Below are 17,409 nucleotides of genomic sequence, written 5' to 3' on the forward strand. Positions count from 1 at the left end.
GTTTATCAGGTGCAGCCCTCTAATCTGGGCTCTGGGTACCCTTGGGACAGTACCGGACATCCCTCTGAGGTCAACAGGCCTGTTCCTCACAAACACAGCTGCTGCCAGATCCACGCCCATTCTCAACATACCTCTTGTGGGTGTGGGAATTTTTGGGATGTGAAGGAAGCGGTATCAAGGACTTCTAACACCTGCACCTGCGCAGCCTTGGCAGGGTGATGCCAAAGAGGGAGGAGAAGCTGACAAGACCGTAAGTTCAAAGTAGACCTTTGAGGTAAGTGGAATCAGGAGCCTTTATCTGCTTGTGGTGCCCACTGCCAAGATGCCCCTTTGCCTCAACTGTACTCCACATCAATTTATCAAAACACAGAATCCAATGCCTCTAAGGCCAACAGGTGTCAGCACGTGCCAGTCGTGGGATGTGGGGGTGGGGGATGAGAAGAAAGAAAGAGGCGATGTTTGCATGAAAAGAAACACAAATCAAAAGTAGTCCAGAAGCCTTCAGGACTTGGAGGGACAGAGAGAATGAAAGGCCATGCCCACATAACTGTGATGTTCCCTAAGGGTACTTACACTCCAGGAATAGCCCACAGGTGCAGAAGCACCTTCCTAAAGGCCGTTCTGTGTGTGTGTGTGTGTGTGTGTGTGTGTGTGTGTGTGTGTGTGTGTGTGTTTCTACCACAAACAAACACACAAACAAAGAAAAACTTATCATAATCCAATATTTCGCTAAGCTTTGCCAAGATGAACATATTGACATTCTGAGCACTTTTTTCTCTCTGTCTAAACCCAACCCTGATTTTTTTTTTTCATTTCTCCATCCGCTCTCCTTTGGTAGAAACTTGTACTCAAAGAATGAGGGAGGAAAGGCTTCATTCTAGGAAGGATTCCAGCACTCAGGCCATCTCTGGAACCTTCTGCAATAGTGATGCACTTCTGTCAGAGTGGCCTGACCACCAGCCTCTGTGTACAACATGCCTATGGTGTGCAACATCCATGGTGGGAAGGGAGGGGCTGGTCTGCAGATGGTCCCCTCCTATGTTTGCTTTCAGACCAGCTAACAATGGCTCTACATCAGAGCTCTGGTGTAGCGTTCCTTCAGTTATGGGTCCAGCATCCACCCTGCTCTCTGTGTATGACAGAGGCAGACACATAGCTGAAGCCTCTACGGCTCTGCCTGGAGAAGAGAAGAGGGAAGAGTGTTGTACAGGTCCTTTTCAATGGAGAGGAATACATTCTGTGTGTTTGCCATTGACACTGAGGGCCTGGGTGGGTCCCTGTGACTGCCCCACAGCACACACTAGTAACTCTGCCCTGATGTTGCTCTCTAGAAGGAATTACTCCCACTGGCCTAATTCACCTGACAGGGCCCTCCTCGTAGACAGGCTCCTGGGAAAGCAAGAAGCACATGGCCCATGGAATCCCAGTTTTGTCCCTCTTATGACCTTGAACACATTAGTTAATTCTGTCTTTAAACTTAGTGTCAGTCAGTGCAGGATTACACAGAAGCTGAGAGCACTTCTTGGCTCTGGAGGTTGGCAGCTGCTATTCCCTTTATCTGCTGTGACTCACTATCCCTGTCCTTGAAAGCCTCCAGGTACCACCTTAAGGAGTGAGATCTGAGCTAGCATGGAAGGCTGAGCCTGGGGGAGGGCCACTGAGTAAGGATGCGATTTAGTGGAAGACACAGAACTTTCCTCCAGCCTTCTCTGGCTGTTCCCTAGAGCCCTCCATGATGCAGGAGGAACCCACAGCACAGTTTTTTTTATGACTCTAAGTGATCCAGGAAGCAGCCTGTGGCTGCCCGTCAGTGCTGGAAAGGCCAAGTTGTGCTAATAGGAAGTGATGGTTGATCCCATTTACCTAGAAAGGTCCAGGAAGGCAGGCTTTAACAGAGGCTCGAGTTCTTGCAGCTCCTCTCCTAGGGGCTCAGAGGCAGGGGCATAACACGTGGTTGTGCTGCACAGAGCCACGGGATTTGGGAGGAGAAGAATGGAGGGTGCTCTCTGGCCTTACCCTTGGGTTCACGGAGGACTATACTGTTGATTAGCCTTTCATTTGAGGTGTTAGGAGAAGTGAGAAAGGGGCTATTTGAGAAGCATGAAAAATGTCATCTAAAAGCATGGCCTTCACAGAGGGGCAGGGATGGGGTGTAGTAGCAGGCATGCACTACTGTCGACATCCTAGCGACACTCAAACAAGGATAAGGATGCCCAGCCTGTCCTGAATTTGGGCAGTTAAGCATTTAAATGCCACAATATCATCAACAGTTTTTGGAACATAGAACTAAACAGTCTTGTCATCAGTCTGCCAGCTTACAGTGGGGATATGGTGACCGCTGTCCCTTCAGATTCTCCATGTCTTCCTAGAGCAGCTAGGAAGTCTAACGTCATGTCTCAGCTCCAGGAGGGGTGGGCCAGTGGCTTCCCTAGGACTCTGTATATACGTAGTAGAAGGGTCTCTGCCAACAGCTAAGGTAAACCTCCTGACATGATTTGAAAAACACATGCCTGTACCCACCTCTCTTTTTGTCCCTCCTTAGAGGGACTGATGGGTCACCTGATGTCTCAGGCAGCAGTCCTTGGAGCACAGTTCAGAAACTCCTGCCTACGGACAATGCCATCAAGCAGACCTCAAATGACAAGAGACTACATGTCTCAGTTTATGATCCGCATCACTCAAGAACTGGCTGCTCATGTGTCCCCAGGACTCTGCTATGCTCCTGGGGACAGAGATGTGCTTCTCTTCCTAGCATGAGGCCTGGCCCATTGTGTGCATGCATGAGCATGTTTCATGTGTATGTGTGTGTGTGTGTGTGTGTGTGTGTGTGTGTTTGTGTGTGTATGTGTGTGTGTTTGAACATATGTGCATGTATGTCTGTGTGTCTGTGTGTTTGAGCATGTGTGTATGTGTGGGGGAGTGTTTGTATACCCACGTGTGATATAACAGAGCATTACATATGAAATATTCTCTATCTGTGAGATCATTTACTCCAGCCAGGGACAGCAGCTATCTAATATTTTTATTTTATATTAGAATACACAGGAAGTAGGTGTCCTGGCTATAATTCATAGCCCTGCTGCAGTCAGAATTACACAGAACTGAAGAGACATCAGAGAACTGTAGTGTGTTTATCCTGTACTATGTGGCTAAAATCTGTTTATAAGTAAGTACACACCATGTGTCTTTCTGGGTCTGTATTACCTCACTCAGGATGATATTGTCTAGCTCCATCTAGTTGCCTGCAAATTGCATGATTTCCTTGTTCTTAATAGCTGATTATAGTATTCCAGTGTGTAAATATAACCACAGTTTCTTTATACATTCTTCAGTTGAGGGGTATCTAGGTTGTTTCCAGATTCTGGCTATTATGAATAAAGCTGCTATGAACATAGCTGAGCAAATGTCCCTGTTGTGTGGTAAAACATCTTTTGGGTATATGCCCAGGACTGGTGTAGCTGGATCTTGAAGAATAGTTATTCCCAATTTTCTGAGAAAGCACCAGATTGATTTCCAAAGTGGTTGTACAAGTTTGTACTTCCAATAGTGTTCCCCTTTCTCCATATCCTCACTAGCATGTGCTGTCACTTGAGTTTTTTATCTTAGCCATTCTGATGGGTGTAGGATGGAATCTCATAGTCATTTTGATTGACATTTCCCTGATGACTAAGGATGCTGAGCATTTCTTTAAGTGCTTCTCGGCCAGTTGAGATTCCTCTGTTGAGAATTCTCTGTTTAGATCTGTATCCCATTTTTAAATTGGATTGTTTGATAAGTAACAAGGAGGACCCAAGGGAGAATGCCGAAATGTCACTCAGAAGGGGAAATAGAATAGACGGCAGAAGATGTTGAAGAGCGGGAACAAGGTAGGAGAGGGAGCCCGGAAAGAAATGAGGGTGGAGACCAAACCTGGGGAGAGTGGAGGAGGGAGGACAGAGGGCCTGCAGAGAGAAGAGAAACCATGAGCAGAGGCATTTCTGAGAGCTATGACAGGGTAGGCTTCTGAGAGGACATGGGGGTGACTCTAGTTGAGGCTTCTAGTAGCCAGAGTCACGGAGACTGAAGAGGACACCCTCTAACTGGACAGGACTCCTGGTGGAGGGAAGGAGCACTAACCCACCCACAGAAATTTTGACCCAAAATTTACCCTGCCTATAAGATGGACAGGGATAAAGATAGAGCAGACATAGAGGGAATGTCCAACCAATGCCTGGCCCAACCCCATGGGAGAAAACCAACCCTTGACACTATTAATGATACTCTGCTATGCTTGCAGACAGTAGTCTAGCATAGCTGTCCTCTGACAGGCTTCACCCAGCAGCTGATCAAACAGTTGCTGAGACTCACAGCCAAACATTGGGTGAAGAGTAGGGAGTCTTGTAGATAAGTGGGGACAAAGCTAGAAAGACCTGGAGGAGACAGGAGCGCCACAAGAAGACCAACAGAGCCAACTAGCCAGAGTCCAGAGGAGCTTGGGGAGGCAGAAGCACCAACCAAGGACCATGCATGGACTGGACCTAGGACCCCTCACACAGATGTAGCCGATGGGCAGCTAGGGCTTCCCCTAGTCAGAGGAGCAGAGGCTGTCTCTGACACAGACTCGGCTGCCTGCTCTTCTTTCACTTCCTTCTGGGTGGGCAGCCTCGACAGGCCACAAGGGAAGGGGATGAGTTCAGTCCTGATGTGGCTTGATGTGTTGTGGTGACTTTGTGGGGGAAGGCTACCCTTTTCTGAGGGGCATGGGAGGGGGGCAAAGAGATAGAGGTTGGGAGCAGGAGAAGAGGAGGGAAGGGGCTATGCTTGCAATGTAAAGTGAATAAATAAATAAATTAATTAAAAATTAAAAATTAAAAAAAAAAAGATATCAGTGGAAACAAACGTATTTAGAAAAGCCAGGTGGCTTGCTCCAAGCCTCACAGTAAGTTCGGGTAGAAATAAGAAGAGATTGCATGATCCCTTGTACCTCAGAACGACAATGTTTGTTTCTGGTTATCTCTACCGTACATGCCACATAAAATGAAAGGCCAACAAGGAAGGGCAGAAAGAGATGGCTTAAGGTCCTAGAAGCCAGAGAACTTTGGGGGCAAATCCTTGACTGTTCACCGTCGTGTAAGTTCATCCACGACGCAAGCCCCGGGGGTGGAGAGGCTCTTGGGAACACGACACACAGATCGCCTGCTTCCCTGACTCTGTGCCCTCAGCTGTTGACTGGGAACAGCAGAGCCTTCCACACAGGTCGCTGCAGGGAAGAATCAGTCAAAGAAGCTGTGGGGAGCACCTAGCTCAGTGTCTCACACAAAGTGGCCACTCTATGAATGGTACTGTTTACCGTACTGCCAATCTACAGAAGAAGGGGGGAAAAAAGCCACACCTTGCAAGAAAAGAAGGTTAAAAACGGGTCTGAGAGAAGAGACGTCAGTGCCTGAGGAGACAGCTCTCCGGGACATGAAGAATGACCTTGAGGGAGGCTCACCCGGGAGGTGCTGGCGAGGTGAGCGGCTGATGTTTAGCTGAGCCAGGCTTTCTGGGCCTCACTCCGAGGCCCCTCAGCCTGGGAAGAGCGCCCTGCGTGTGGGCTGCCAGCTTCAAGGCGCCGCGTAATTACTTAGCTGTTTACTAGCTCCAGACATCCAGGGTACACTTCAGCCATCAATTAGATCTGCTCATGGCCCCCCTGTGAGGCTTGGTGGTGTCAGGACTCCCATTTTTCAGCCAAGGAAACTAAGGTGTAAACAGGTTAAGCAACCAGCCCAAGGTCACACCTCGAGTCAAGCGGTCACCAGGCGCCCAGGCTGCGTCCTTGCTGACTCCCCGGCCTGTCCTTAGCCCACTGGCCCATGCCGCTGCCCATAAAACCCACCATTTATATCTCATCAGAATGCCAGGTAGTGCACCCGGGACATTAGGAGCTGTACGGAAAGGCCATTCGGCTGATTTCCAAGGCACTGTAGGGTTTTTAAAGAAATCTTTAACCCCTTACTTTGAGAGGGCAGCCGGGGGCGACCTGACTTTAGCAGTTACTTTGCTGGGCTTCCGGAACTGGTCGGAAGCGTGCTCTCAGGGTCGGGACGTCAGTCTACATTTTCTCTCTTGGCTCCATTCTGTGGTCTGAATGAGCGGGTCCCCTCAAATTCCTATGCTGAAACCTAATCTCCTGCGCGAGGCTGCTCTATTACAAGGTGGGCATTTGGGGGGTAATTTGTTATGGGAGCAGAGCTCTTCAAACTGGTGTTACGGGCTTCACAAAACAGACCCTTCTACTAAGTGAGGGCACAGTCGATGTCTTACCGCCAGAGAGTGGGCTTCACCAGACCTTGGAGATGCTAACACCTTGACCTTAGACTTTCCAGACTCTGAAACAAACAAACAAACAAAAATCATGTAGCCATGTATAAATCCCCAAGTTCACGACAGTTGCTGTGTTCTGGATCTACTGAGCCACTGTGACAAATACATCTGCTGGTACTCTCTGAGAACCACCAATGGGACCACTTAGGAGAGCCTGAGCTGGTCACCGCGCACAGGCCTCCACTCCAGCTTGCCCCCAGTGCCTGAATTTTTCCATTGTTGGCCATGTGGAGGAAAGACAGGTTCTCCATGTTGGAAAGGTTTCCGCAGGTGTCCTGCGAGTTGTCAGGGGCGGGACAGTGTGTGCTTCTGTGACCTGATGAACAGAAAGCCTAACCCAGGGCTCCCTGCCCTAGCCACAAGCCTCCTGAGTTTGCCCATGTTCCAGATTTTACACAGTACCAGCTATTCAAGCCTTTACGTCCTGCCTGCCAGATAGCGTCTGTAGGCTTCCTTGTCTTTTTCTGCACCGCATTCCTTCCCTGAACCCAGTCTCACTTCCCCAAAGTGTCTTCTCAGTTCTTCTGGTCTTTTCTACCTGGGAAGCCACGCCCATCCTGGGCCCTCCCTTATCAGAACTCCCAGGGCCACTCTAACACTATTCTAACTTAACCTTCCAGCTGCACCTCGAGGCCACAGCCACCAGAAGGCCCATCCTAAACTGCATAGCCCTCCTTTTAGAAGCCTGCTTCCTATATTGCCTAGGAATGAAGTTTACGTTTCTCAATCTGGCCTCCAAGGCCTCAGCATCCTTTCTAGCCGTTCTCTGCCTTGCATGCCTCTTTTCCCCGCCACGCTGTGCATTTGGTTCATTCGCATCACACTGCTCTCAGGCTCCTGTCTGGACCTTAGTACTTCCTGGAAAGAAAGCAAGCCCTTTGCCTCAGGCCTTCACAGGCTACCCCGCCTTCCTCTGCTATGCCACTCGAGCCACAAGCTCATCCTCACTCCCCAGGCTGGACCAAGAAGGGGAATTTTGCATTACCATATATCTTAGCTAAGGTTTCTATTGCTGTGAAGCGACACCGTAATCACGCCCTGCCTCTCTCTCCGGTGTATAAATATATCTGTACCATGTGCCCACGGGAGTCAGAAAGTGTTGGTTCCCCTGGGACTGGAGTCACAGATGGCTGTGAGCCACCATGTGGGTGCTGGGAATTGAACCCAGGTCCTCTGCAAAAACAACCAGTGCTCTTAACTGCTGAGAAATCTCTCCGGCCCAGGCAACAGCAACTCTTATAAAAGGCAACATTTAATTGGGGCTGGCTTATAGTTTAGGGGTTTAGTTTAGTCCGTTATCTTCATGGCGGGAAAACACAGGCAGACGTGGAGCTGGAGAAGGAGCTGAGAGCTCTACATCTTGATCCACAGGCAGCAGAAGTGAACGCCACACTATGCCTAGCTTGAGTGTCTGAGAGCTCAAAGCCACAAGGTCACACCTCCTGAAAGCACCGCTCCCAATGGGCCAAGCACTCAAACATAAGAGTCTATGGGGGCCATATACTCTTTTAAACCACCACACAATAGCACTTTATACAAGCTGTCCTAGCACCCAGCCATACTTGGGGGAGGGGTCTCTTTTTTTCTATTCCTTCGGGGTGGCCACTGACAGGGCCTTTCATGGTGCGCTGTGCACAGCATCTTGAGCATAGCATGAGGCACTTAGTATTTTCTTAGTAAACTTAATTTGACAGCCTATCTGAGTCTATGTTTTTAGCAACTGGTAAGTTAGTATGATAAAGGAAGACTTCCAACTAGACTGTCCCAAGAGGAGCTTGGGTTTCCAAGTTCAGTAAACTCAAGCCAACTCTTCGTTGTTGTTGTTGTTGTTGCTGCTGTTGTCTGGGTTTTTGTTTGTTGTTGAGAAGGCAGAAAGGTTCCATTATCTTTGGAATGTAGTTCCCTTCCTTGTGGATCGAAAGGTCTGGGGTGGCACTGTGGTTTCCAGATGGCTGGGAAACTGGGTCGGAGCCTTTGGTTCTGCTGTTAGGCCAAGGAAGGGCCCTGGAGACAACAGCTCTGAACTCCAAGCCTCCCAACATCTACTCATCTCTAGGCAGAGATGGCTCACTCTTGTTTATTTTTACCAACTAGACTTCTATATGCAATATTACTTGAATAAGACTCTATAACTAAACAACAGTTGAGAAGTCCTGAACCTACAGCAGTGCCAGCTGGGGACATGACGGATAGGGCCATAGTCCTTTTAACGCACATTTGTAGCCTCAATGTATTAGAATCCTTCAACCCTTCTATGCTAACAGGGTACCTTGAATGCAGCAGTCCTGCAGACAAATACGTTGAAACCCAGAGAAGCAGCCCTTTTCTTGTGACCTTTGAGAATCTCCAGGGGCTTCAGGAGTGGAAGGCTGCTCAAGGCAGAAAAGTTCAGGCTGTCTGCTACATCTGGGTGGTAGACTGCTAATTGCAGAGGACAGGCAGGGAAGGGAGGAGGAGGGCTGGGTCCCTGTGGCAGTGAGGGGACCAGGCAAACCCCACCTGCCTCCAGCTGCTTCTGCTCGCAGCTCAAGGGAGAGAGGCTGGTCAGAGAGCATTTGCAACCTGCATAGCCCCAGAGCATACCAGATGTACCCAGTTTTCCCAGAACCAAGACAGCCCACCACCAAGCACTCAAGGATGTGAGTGTCTTTTTCCAGGTGGAGATTGGATATGCTCAGAGTTGGGTAGGTACTGTGGGAAGCAGCCTCCTTGAATTAGAGCCTCCTTATGTGGTGGAGCTGTTTGTCTCCTGGGGTGTTAGTTACATCCTGTCTACACCTCCTCTGTAGCACACCTGGAACCAGCCCTGAGGACCTCTCACTCACTTCTAGGTCCTAGAGGGCACAGTCAAGTCTGTGTGCAAGCCTGGCTCCTCCGTCTCTGTTAACTCTGGGATCTTGGTTAGGCAAGTAAAGTGCATCTAAGCTTCAGGTATTTGTAGTCTGTAAATCGAGAAGAGCTTTAGCTGTTTCATAGCAAAAGGTAGACATGGAACTAAATCAAGATCCTAGGATGGCAGGAACTGAAAAAAGATGACACCGTTTCCCTTTCACTCAGGTGGCCAACGTGGCAATGTCATTTCCTTCTGCCAGCTTCCCACCTTTAGCCAACACTAGGTCCTGGCCTTGCTGTTCTGGTTTTCAATCCTCCCCCTTTTCCTTTCCTCTACTATGTGTGTGGGGGGTGGGGGGGTCCACCAGTACCTAGTCTTAGATTCTCCTTTATGTGCACTCATGGCTATTGGGAGCAGCCTGCTACAAGGCCTTTCCTGGGCAGCACAGGATTAATGGGGTGAGGACCAGACTCAGCTCAGAACCAGCATGAAGTCTGGCTGACTTGTGGGCACGAGCCAAGCCATGTCTATGAACAACCAGAGCTCTCGAACACCAAGCCGCTGATTGTGTGAAGCACAGGGACCTAGGAAGGGGCTGGGAAGTGGGGGGTGTTCTCCTTTGGAAGAGCTAGCCTGAATTAGAGCGTTTCTACCCACTTCTTCTAGCCATGTAGAAGGCTACTTGGAAAAGAAAGGGAAACAGACATTGCAATGACCCACACTAACACCCAAGAATGTTGCTAGGCTGGTATCTAACTGACCACAAAAGGGCTGCTACACACCACACTCCTAGCAGCATCCAGACTTGATGCCGTGCGTTCTACTCATCTGTGCAGCACCCACTGCCTTTGCCAGGGACCAAGGCTGCTGCGTGGAAAGTGCACATTTTCCCCTCATGGAAGATTTGGGATCAGTTTCCCTCTTCTTTTTGTAAGAATTTAAGGTACAACTTCTTCCTCTCGCAATCTATGTGTGTGATGGGGCAGGGTGTGGTCCTCCACATTCTCCACTTCCCCTACCACCCCAAATGTGCATGTGCTGAAGGCTTTATCCCAGCTGGAGGGGCTAGTGAAGTCACCTGGATCATAAGGACACTAACTTGATCCGTGTTAGGTTTATTAATGAATGAGCCATTAACACGTGGGCTGGTTGGAGGCAGTAAGCGTGACTACAAGGGTATGTGTTGTGCCTGGCCACTGCCCGGGCCTCCCCTCCTCCTCCTCCTCCTCCTCTTCCTCCTCCTCCTCTTCCTCCTCTTCCCCTTCCTCCTCCTCTTCCTCCTCTTCCTCCTCCTCTACTTTGTCTTCCTTCCCTCTCCCCTTTCCAGCTGTACTGAGCTGTTGGCCCAACAGCTGCGAGGCCAGTCCACCACGGATCGAAAACCCTGAAACTTCAAACCATACTCTATCCCCCTTTCTTTGAAATCATTTCTTTCAGAACTTTTGTCACAGTGACAAAAAAATGACTAACACAATGGAGGGGGGGGGCACGTGATGATGGTGATCTGAGGAAGAGTTGTTTTCCGAATGCATATGGATGGGTCTATTTCCCAGGGGAGTGCCTGGTCAGATCCTCCTGGCAGGAAGACGCAGGGACCTTGGCACTCTAGCTGCTAGCTGTGGTGGTCCAGGCTGGCCAGGCATGCCCTCATTTGCAGAGAGTCCAGACGGTGACGTCTTTGCTTTTTGCTCAGGCAGAGGTGGGATTAGCCTGGGTCTTTGGCCCTTGGGTGCTGTATTCTGATCCTATCTGTGAAATCCTGCTCCTAAGGTCGAAGTCTGTCACTTCTGGATAGCCTCTGAGATAGAGATAAAATGACAGACTCCCTTTCTCAGTGGGGTTCCCTCTTCACCTGATCTGGGGAACCCGGGGTCCACTAAGGAACATTTTGTCTGCCAGGACAAAACAAGGTTGCTGCATCTTCCTCTCGTGGTTTTGGAACTCTGAGAGAGCCTCCATTACCAGCCACCGGTCTGCCCAACTCAGGCCAGACCCTCCTTGTTGCCTGGCTCGGCCTCCACTAGGTGAGTCACCCTTTTCTTCGCTCCTTTCTTCACCTGTTTCCCACCCAGCAGCAACAGTGGAGCTGAGGAGTGACACACATCCTCATTTGCAGCCTTGCCAGTGCTGACCAGGTTATCTAAGACCCCATGAGACCCAAAGGGCAGAGTTCATAGAGATCCTGGCTTCCTCTGGGCTCTCTTTGAAAACTGACTTGTCATCTGGACTCAGCTTGCCCAAAGCTGGGTGACATGCACTGCCAATGCATGGAAACGCTGCCAGCTTTATTTTCTTTGGTTTGTTTATAGTCTCAAGGATTCCGGAGATAGACCCAAGAAGACACTGCCTTGGTGAGCCTTGTGTGACAGCCTTGACCGTTACATTGCCCAGGGCAGGACTTCTAGGGTAAATGGCCAGTATACATCCTTTTTGGAGTCTCTGCTACATTCAAAAGCAAAATCAGAGCATGGGGTCATAAGCTGCGCTTTACTTAGTATTTACTTTGAAGAAACCAACACTTCCACCCAGGTACAAGTGCAATGATGGAGTGTGTCCACCCTCGGTAGGATTCCGGTTTCAGGGTATTAAGCACATACCTTGGAGAGAGTGTGATGAGCATTGTCTTCCATGTCTGCCAGGACAGCGCCATAACTCCGCAGACCATCCTGTAAGGAATACAGTCCGGCCTGGACCTCCTCTCTGATAGTTCCTACTGGTGGGGAGGGCTGGGAGCACAGTGACATGGGAGTTGTTGCAGAAAGTGTGACACTGGAAGGCCTATCTCCCCTTTCACCCCTCAGAATGGCCCCTGACTCTCACTTTGCATCACCTCGGTCGCTTCTCCACATGGCCCAGTGAGTTTCCAAGCAATGCCAAGCACTGTGTCAGTCCCAGCTATGAAACCCCCCGGTGTCCCCCATCATTGAAGCAACATAGTGGTAGTGCACATGTGCATATGTGCACACACACACACACACACACTACACACTCAGAAATGTTCGTGGGTTCTTAACATTGTCCCGTTCAGACAAAGCCTACTTTATAAACTAGAAAGTGGCAGAAGTAATGGGTAACATCTGAAATCAGGACACGGAAGGTAAATCCTTTCCATTTCATTGTGCCCTTTGCCAACTGTTTATGTCCAGGACCTCCAGGCCACCCCACGTCTGGACTTCTTATTTCCCCATAGCCCTGCAATCGGCTAATCTTATTCCACCTCCCCTACACTGGGCCACTATAAACCATAGCTGAGTGTCTTTAACAAGGCCTCTCCCCATATTCTCAGCAGCCTCTCTAGCCCCTCCCTCTCCGCATCCCCATGCCCACGACACTACTCACTTACCAGGGATGGTTTCTCTCCTCTGGGCTTTGTTGTCTTGTGCTTGGATATGAGCTAAGTGTCCAGCTTTCCTCTCTTTGCCATCTCTGGGCCATCTTCCCTGTCTGCACTCTAGAAACACCTGCCCTGAGGCTCTGCATTTGCTAGACTGCCTCAGTTCATCCAGGCTGTCTTCCCGTTTCATAACTGATGGTTGATTTCAAGCAATCCTGACCCTGAGGACAAATTGGCTACAAATGAAGGAAATAGGTCTATGACTGATCAGTGCCCTGATAGACTTTTTTATCCTAATACACCAAAGGGTTTTTTTTTTCTAATACCAAGGACCAAACCCAGGCCTGCCTCATGCTGCATTACTGAGTTAAATCCTTAGCCCTATCCAGACTTGTTGTTTAAGATGGTCTTGCTATGTAGCTCATGTTGCCCTCAAACTTGTAATGGTGGCAGGACTGACTGGGCCATCCTGTAGCCACGCCCCTTCCCAGAGCCTGCCATGCCTGAGGTTGCAAGCCCACATCTGAGAACCTTAGAGCAGGCTCTCTTCTGTATCATCTTTGGTGGGCTAGCTGCCACATATCTGTCCCCCTCACTGCCACCTGTGTGATTTGCATGTGTCACCTGCCCTTTCTGTGTCCTCTGAGTCCCCGAGTAGAAGTGATAGTCTGTCACTATGTATCACAGTAAGGTTGTCATGAGCCATTAGTGATGGATGTAGCAAAGAACAGTGTATGAAACCATGCCTGGCCGTGGTGGCTACTAGTGTTAGGCTTAACTGAGAGTCGAGGTACAGCTTGTAACTACCAAGTTTTATTTCTGTTACAAGAAGCTAAAAATTTAGTGTTTTTTTTTTTAGTGTGTGTGTGTGTGTGTGTGTGTGTGTGTGTGTGTGTGTTTGCTGTGACTTTTTAAATCTTGAAACATGCACTGTTTTTGAAGAACTGTGCAGGTTAAGCAAAAAAAAAAAAATGTTTGCTGCCTGCCGGCTGCACCACATCTGGACTGTTACTATTGCCGGAGATTCCCCACCAGTGTCTCCTGAGCTGTGACCTGGCCCCCTTGCTCACCTCAGCATGTTTCAGGAGGAGAAAGGACTCCTAGTGGGCAGGCGGGTGAGGCTGGTTGCGGTGTGTGTCTGGGTGGTAGGTCCAGTTCTAGCGATAGGTGTATTGAGTTTGTTGCCATAGGCAATTGTTTAAATGTTCCAGCGGCTCTAACGCATCCTCTGTTAAGCATATCACGGAGACTGCCATTGCAAACTCATAATGCCGGATTGATTTAGGTGATTTACCGGGTGCGGTGCAGTTTCTGATTCAATACGAGCTGCATTTGATGCCATTGGTGCTGCCACTAATCCAGCTGAGAGTCCACGGAAGGTAATGTGCTTGATCTGCAGGCTCGGGTACCTGGTTTGGAAGGTGGAGGATCTAGTCCACACTGAGGATTCCAATTCCTCTGTGCCTAGTGTTTGCTTCAGTGTATCATGTATGCACTTTTAACAATAAGACTAGCTTTGGGGAACATAGCACAGGTCTCTCCAGTGTGCTTGCTGTGTGGCTGCTGCAAGCTTGCTTCGGATCATCACAGGACTACGACAGCAAGAAGGGAGCAAATCTCCGGCTCCACATGTCACTTGACACTGCTATGCCATCACCGTTCTTCTGAGATCCATAGGTAGTCTGATTGCCTGGCAGTCCACAGCCAGGTTACTGTGTTAAGAATCCTGTAAGCACCCCATCTGACACATGTTGAGGTCCCTATGCAAGCCTTCCCAAGGACAGAGACATGGCTTTTAACACCATTTGAAGGACTGAGTGCCATGGACAAGGAAGAGTTCTTTTCACTGAGCAGAATTTTCAGCCCCTTCCCAAGCATCCATATTCAACCCTGGATGGGACGGGACCCTCCCTTCCAGGACAGGAGTTACTCAAGTATTCTCCAATCTTCCCTAATGGAAGCCACCCCTGCCCCCAGTCTTAGTTCAGACCATTGAGAGTACCATCCTCCTAGTGGAACCTTCATGATGATACTTGTCCTGTGAGTGGTCCCATAGCACAGAGGTCTCCTCTTCAGGGGTCTCCAGAAGCTGGCTTAGCACGTGACACATGGGAGACATGTGAATGTGTAGATGAAACACATTACTAACAATCACAGTGACTAGCATGTGCAGAGCTCCGGGTTCAGACTGCCTCTTAGGAATAAAGTCCCAGTGCTAGTTTAGGCATGGTGAACCCGGATGGCACTGAAATCTAGATGTCAGGAGGTAGGAGCAGAAGGATGTCGGTTCTAAACCCAGCCTGACTCATGTAGCAAGAAAGATCCACTCTCAAAAAACCAAACCAACCAACCAAATGAACAAACAAAAACCAAATAAGTATAATTGAAATTAAATAAACAAAAATCCAGTACTTTGTAAGTACTATCTCTTTATCGTTTTCAGTCCTTGGGACAGGTCATATGGGAGAAGATTAACACTTCTGTTTGCATGAGGAGATTGGGGCTAGGTGAAGAGAGATGTTGCCTTTAGAGTTTCACATTGGTAGAATTAGATTCTAGTCCAGGTTTCTCAGACCGCAAAGCCAAGCTATTAACTGTTACACCATCATCCAGACAGATTACCTCATCTGCACCCAAGGAGGCTGGGGACCATAGATGCTGAGGCGGGGAAAGAAAGGAGAGAGAGAGAGAGAGAGAGAGAGAGAGAGAGAGAGAGAGAGAGAGAGAGAGAGAGAGAGAGAGAGAGAAGAGAAAACCTATTACAAGTAGATGGTAAACTGAGGCCTGAGGGACCATTAGAGACAGGTTTCCTGAAGGAAGGCTTTTATATGTCCCTGAAGGGAAAGAAATAAACAAATAAGGCCTTTGATTGGGCTAGTGTCCACCCATGACCGACACTGCCAGCCTTATGTTTCCAGGAGTTGGGAGTCTGGAGGTTGCATGAGCAATGACTGGTCCTTCAGGTGATGGACAATGATCCAGGAGCTTTGTGGTTCAGAGCCTGGGCAGAGCTTCAGACAGAAGTAAAAGGGATCTTACCTCACCTAAGAGCCATGAGTCAGTCCAGCACTTCTTAGGTATTCGGCACAAGCTTGGACTAAGTCCTGGTGTTGCCATGACAGTGGACTAGGTGGAACTCTCATCTCCTGCCTCCTCCTCCCACTGTTTACCCACAATTCCCCCAGCCATCCCTATTACAGAGTCCAGCACACCTTCAATGTCGTAGAGGCTTTCATCTAGTACAGCAGTATTGGAGGATGACCTCATGGATTGAACCCATCCCTACCCAAACCTCCATGAGGACTCGCCCAGGGAGACAATAGCCCAGGCTATCCCCTAGGCCTACTGAGTCTGCATCCTGAGGCAGTCATAGAATCAGAAGTGTTAAAAGTCCTCCCCTAAAGCTTGACTGTTACTGCCTGGCACAGTGTGTGGTGTGGTGGAGCCTGGCAGAGGGTCTTGACACCACAAAAATCTCAGTCTCAGGCCAGACAGCCCTCTGCTAGGCCACAATTCAGCTTCTTCTTCCTCTGTTTTCATCCCAACCCCCCCCCCCCAAAAGCCTATAAACCCTACATGTTCTGGTGGCCTGACCATTGGTTCTCCAGGGTAAGTGCTGCCATGGGCACTTCTGCTTAGGGCATTGGGGTGAGGTGGGGTATGGAGGAAGGGGCAGGAATGTTAACATACTGGGCCAGGGAAGACTCAACAGACATCTCCATGTCACTGGGCCCATGTGGTGAGCCAGATACCTCAGTACTCTTGATCTCATTTTATTCACTTAATCCCAAATACCAGATCCACTTCTGGAGAGGAGAGTGAGGCTTGGAGCAACTGAGGAGCTCACCAAGGTCCTACAATCCTAAGTAAGCATTTGAAGGATAAGTGAGGAGAGTGGTACCCAGGGCATCCACCCCCTCCTGCATGGTGAGTGGTACCCAGGGCATCCACCCCCTCCTGCATGGTGAGTGGTACCCAGGGCATCCACCCCCTCCTGCATGGTGAGTGGTACCCAGGGCATCCACCCCCTCCTGCATGGTGAATGGTACCCAGGGCATCCACCCCCTCCTGCATGGTGAGTGGTACCCAGGGCATCCACCCCCTCCTGCATGGTAAGTGGTACCCAGGGCATCCACCCCCTCCTGCATGGTGAATGGTACCCAGGGCATCCACCCCCTCCTGCATGGTGAGTGGTACCCAGGGCATCCACCCCCTCCTGCATGGTAAGTGGTACCCAGGGCATCCACCCCCTCCTGCATGGTGAGCGACCAGGGAAGTATGACAGGCCAATTGGACCAAGTACATGGTTGTGTTGTCCACTCTTACCACCCAGGCAGAAGCCAACTCCAGCATGAGGCTGGTGATGGGCCAGAGAGCCAATTCCTTGGAGGCTCAGTAAGGAGCAGCTGCCTGCTCCACTCCCACTGCTTCTAGAGGCCACGGTGGTGGCCCTGGCTGCACACATTTTCCCAGGCTGAGGCGGCAAGTGGGGGGTCCTCAAGTGCAGACAAAGAAATAGCTCAGCCCTGAAAATGGCTTTGAAAATGGGGCCTCCGGGATTCCACTTGGCTGACACACTGTGCCCTGGCCCAGGCCTTGTCCCCTAGAGACATCCCCCAGCCCCTGCTGGCCAGCTGTGTCTCCCACTGCCGCCCACACCAAAGCCCTGACCACACGGAAATGGTTGCTCAGCCCAGAATTCCCCATCACACCCCTTCCCACACAGGGAGGAGCAGGAGCAGGGACAATGGCAGCGGAGGAGACTCTGATGGCTCACTCTCCACTGTGTGGGATTGTGGTCCACAGGCTTTGCTCAGCCTCTTGTGAGCCAACCTCGATGGTCAGAGGGGACTTTTCTGTCATTCCCATCTCAAAAGAGAGCTAGCTCTACTCT

The 17,409-nt window shown here is 49.9% G+C and overlaps 1 long non-coding RNA gene across 3 annotated transcripts; it reads right to left on the reverse strand.

The window, feature by feature from the left end:
- Nucleotides 1-783: 783 nt before the first annotated feature.
- Nucleotides 784-15,645, reverse strand: LOC311592105. Of its 3 annotated transcripts, none has more exons than XR_014777292.1 (5): nucleotides 15,560-15,645; nucleotides 12,525-12,751; nucleotides 11,779-11,907; nucleotides 6,289-6,353; nucleotides 784-1,177 (listed from the first exon to the last, which is right to left on the reverse strand). It is a non-coding gene; the product is annotated as an uncharacterized lncRNA (long non-coding RNA). The 3 variants fall into 3 exon arrangements; XR_014777293.1 differs by having other exon boundaries at nucleotides 12,525-12,736; nucleotides 15,560-15,642; XR_014777294.1 differs by having other exon boundaries at nucleotides 15,555-15,620.
- Between the last annotated feature and the right edge of the window lie 1,764 nt (nucleotides 15,646-17,409).

Source organism: Acomys minous, assembly GCF_964271855.1.
Source record: "Acomys minous genome assembly, chromosome: 1".
NCBI classification, from domain to species: Eukaryota; Metazoa; Chordata; class Mammalia; order Rodentia; family Muridae; genus Acomys; species Acomys minous.